Source organism: Chinchilla lanigera, unplaced genomic scaffold (genome assembly GCF_000276665.1).
Source record: "Chinchilla lanigera isolate Chin_1 unplaced genomic scaffold, ChiLan1.0 scaffold00018, whole genome shotgun sequence".
NCBI lineage: Eukaryota > Metazoa > Chordata > Mammalia > Rodentia > Chinchillidae > Chinchilla > Chinchilla lanigera.
Window position 1 is genome coordinate 15,144,561 of NW_004955419.1, and position 4,263 is coordinate 15,148,823.

The window sequence follows — 4,263 nt, forward strand, 5'->3', positions numbered from 1 at the left end:
CGCTTCTGTGTGACACATTCTTGACCTGAAGCAGTTTTCTTCCTACAGTACTTACAGTGCTTCTCTTCGATGAAGAACGGGGCGTTAAATATGTCGAGAAAAGTGCAAGGAAAGGAATAGAATACGTGCATGCATGCATGCATTCATTCATGCATTGAGTAGACGGCCGTCGAATAGCTTCCTTGCGCAGAATGTGAGCAGTGTAGCGCGGGCGCTTGCTGAGCTGATTATCTGGAGGGGACAGACCAGCGAGCGATCCATTTCCAGGCAGTCGCAGTAGCAGGTGTCGTTTTTTTCCTCCCCTGCAAAACACAGTGTTGAACGTTGTGCGAGTTGAATCCTTACAGAGAGGATTCAGAAAGTAGGGGAGGTGGCATTCACCCACATATCGGAATAGGAGGCAGAATGACATACGTGCTCTGAGAAGGTGTGGGTGACCCAAAGAGGAAAAGATTACGTCCTGCTGAGGGGTGACGTCGTGGATGACGTGACCCTTGAGCTGGACTGTCAAGGATTGGTAATATTTGGATTGGGGAAAGGAGAGAAAGGCATCCTAGCGGACAGCAGAGGACAGATAGCGCTCCACAAATGCGTGAGGAATGAATGAGCTCCACACGTGGAAGCATATGGAGGCAGTGAGGGTTGGGACCTGTAGCTCAGTTTGGTTTGGAAGAAATGGATAGGAAGTGGGGATAATTTCATCAGAGGCAGGCCAAGGCTTGTAGACGTCACCATTTCTGGGCGATCGGAAGCCTTTGCAGGTTTTTGTTTTTGTTTTTTGTAGGAAGAAGAATAAAAATTACGTGAAAAGACCCCACCTCCCCTGGTCCACAGTTTCCTTAATAAAACTTCACACTGATCCAGACGTGGAAGAGAATTTCCACGCTCGGGTTCCCGTGTCCTCAGATTCTCTCTGCTGGAGACTTAGCCTCTATCATTGGCGGGTGTTTCTCTTGACGGCTCAGCCTTCTGGAGTAGCCCTTTTGAAACATCCTGGTAGGCTTTCTTACTTTCTTCCCTAATTTAGTCTCCCATGCTGGTATGCAAAAAAGCTTATAGACACCAGAGGCCTGTTTCAAGATCTTTGTGTGAAGACTGTCTCGCTACCGAGGAAACCTCCATCGTTGTCCCATTGAATTGTTAGGCTAACATAGAAGCTACCCAAGCTCATTTCCTTCTTTTTTTCCCCTCGTGTTGGGGATCCATCCCAGGGCCTCTGAATACATTCTAGCATTGAGCCATACCCCAGCCGTTGAATTTTGAAAGGGAAGGTGGGAGTGCCTGGTTGCTGTCTTTCCTTGGGCAGACCTTGCCTCATCATTTACAACCTTGGAGAACCTGGTTTTAGGAAGGGCGGGCTGCTGACGGTGAACAGCGTGGGCGAGGGGTGGGTGGTGGTGGAGGCTTATAGACCTTGGAGGCAGTTGTTGCAAAAACGGGTGTAGCAGGTCTGCGGAGGAGGCTCACAGTGGGAGAAGAGGGCTGCCTGTGGGAGATAAGGTGGGAGAGGCCCCGGAAGCAAGGACTTGATCGAGGATGTTCTGATATAATGGAGCAGCAGAGGAAAGGTGCATTAAGGTTTGGGGACCGGATGACTTAGATCCCTGGTTCTGAGACGGCACAAACTCCTGGGCCCTGAAGCTGATATTCATTAAAAACATGACTTGTGTTTTCTTCTGAAGCAGTCAGGGACTTGAAAGCTGCTTTTGCTAAAAACAGTGACTCTTCCCTTGGGCCAACAGGTGCCTAATGGGTAACTAAAATAGAACAAAGCTTGACCTTCATTCTCTACCTGTCTCTTTTATTCCCTTAAAACTTTGGGTCAGACCCCCATTCAGATCTGCGTGTAGGCGCGTTAATCATTTAGGAGTGTCTGTGTAAAAGCTGGCGATACAGTTCATGAATTTAAGTGTGAATTGAAGAGTGAGGACACCAAGACATTTATGGGACCTTCAACTACCAATGAGTGACCAGAAATCTCTAGTCATTTCCCTAAACCTAAGGTAACCTCAGATTCCAACAGAGACTTCGCAAAACTGAGACGTCCCTAAGTAGAAACCATCATTTCATGGAGAAGGGATTAAGTGATAAGGATTTCTTCAGAGCGAGCTTTTTTTTTTTTTTTTTTTAATTTTAAGGATAAAAGGAGGGAAACATTAACAGACATACAACATTTTATTGCATGTCTATATCTGTTTTCATGAGAAGCCACTTTGAAGATATCAATATGTAATATAACCACCATTGTTAATTCCCTACCACTTTGTTTGTAACTCTGTATTGTCTGTATTGTGCTTGTGATATGTTGTAAAATGTTGTATGTCAGAGCGAGCTTTGTAAAGCCAGAACTGAGGTAATGACGAACCAGACCCTAGCCCCTTCAGCTCCCCGTTTTTCCCTCAGCCCCTTTAAAAAGAACAAAAAACTGACCCGTTCCTTTGTTAATGGACCAATCTGATCCTCTAAAAGAGCTGAGTGCCATCCAACTCTTCAGGTCCCATTCGACTCCTTCCATTTTTCTTACACTGACACTATATTGCAAGGTTGTTATTTATTTGTTCCTTGACCTAATGAATCTGCCTATGCCTCCCGCTGATGTGTCCTGAAATGTTCTTCTGTGGTGAGAATCAACGCTTGCTCCAGCTGTGTTGAGCTCCCCAGCTCCTCTCACTGGAGGGCCTGTCTTCAGGGACCCACCTGGTGACAGGTCAGTGGAGCAGAAGAAAGATTTGGGAAGACAGGTGATGTGTTGTTCTGTGTGTCTGGAGTTTGAGGTGTCTCGATGGCTTCTGGACAGATGAAAACAGTCACGAGTTAGGATGGTGGTGTGTGCAAGTGACGGATCTGGTGGTCACTTGAAGGCTTGCCGTTGACCAGGTTAAGAAGACCAAGTGTAGATAGATGGTAGGTACAAAGAGAGGAGAAAGAAGTGGCTAGAAGGTTAGGTGTGGAGGAAGCTAGAGACGAGCCAGAGGTTTTTAAACCTGGTGACTGCCCACGGGTACAAGCCAGGAAAGCAGTGAGAATGGTAGCAGCTTTGGCTACAGAGTACTCCTTTCTCTCTCTCTCTCTCTCTCTCTCTCTATTTATTTATTGGAATCGGGAATTGAACTCAGGACCTTGCGCTTGCCAGGTAGGCACTGTGCCGCTGAGCTTTATCCCTGGCCTTATTTATTGATTGATTGATTGATTCTACTGGGGATTGAATCTAGGGACCTCAGCACCGAGCTACCCCCAGCCATTTTTAAATTTTAAGACAGGGTCTTGCTGAGTTGCAAAATTGCCCAGGCTGGGCTTGAACTTGTGATCCTCCTGCCTCAGCCTCCCAGAGGACTGGGATTACAGGTGTGCACTACCAAATTTAGCCAGAGTACTGTTCAAAGAAGTTAGAAGCAAGAGGGAGGGGAGGTACCGTTCATTTGGGTCGGCCAGATCAGTGCAAGAGTTTTGGGGGGGAGTAAAGGCATAAGTACGTTTTAGATTAAAAGGTACTATTAAGTAGAGAGACAGAAATTAAAATACAGAAATCAGTGAGATACCTCATGGAACCTACATAAAGTTGCGCTATAAATAGGAGACGTTGATCTCTAGAAAAGATATGAAAGAGGAGCCACTGTTTGCTTCCTCCCCAGCCATCTGCTTTGTGAGTGTTCATATTTCAAAACTGGCCTGTTGCTCTCGCTTCTGGGAAGCCCATTAGAGCGCTGCACTTCTCTCTGTAGCACCACTGACACTGCTGGCACCTCTATTGTACACTGACACTGTATTTCAAGGTTGTTATTTATTTTTATTTATTTTAAAATTAGTTTGATTTTTAAGACAGGGTCTTGCTACATAGTCCAGGTTGGCCTTGAATGCTCTAGGTGGCACAGGTTGACCTTAAACTCAACATCCTCCTGCCTCAGCCTCCTGTTTTTTTTTTTTGTTGTTTGTTTTTTTTAGCACTAGGAATCAAATTTAGGATGCTGAAATCCTAAGCGGTGGGGGCTATATCCCTGGCCCCCTCCTGTTTGTTAGTGCTCCTTATGGGGAGGAGTTGTTGCTTGAATTAGGAATGTGGTGTGGAAATAAACAAAGATCACCCAAAGGATAACAAGGGAAAGGTATTTATTCAGAGCTGGTCTTAGCAAGAGAGTCAGTCACCACCACTGGCTCTGTCAGAGACTCAAAGGCAGGCAGGGGTGGGAAGCCTTTCTAGAATATTCAAAAGAGGGCTTTGGGTGTGTCCAGACAGCAGAAGTTCTGGTCCACATGTGTCCTGTG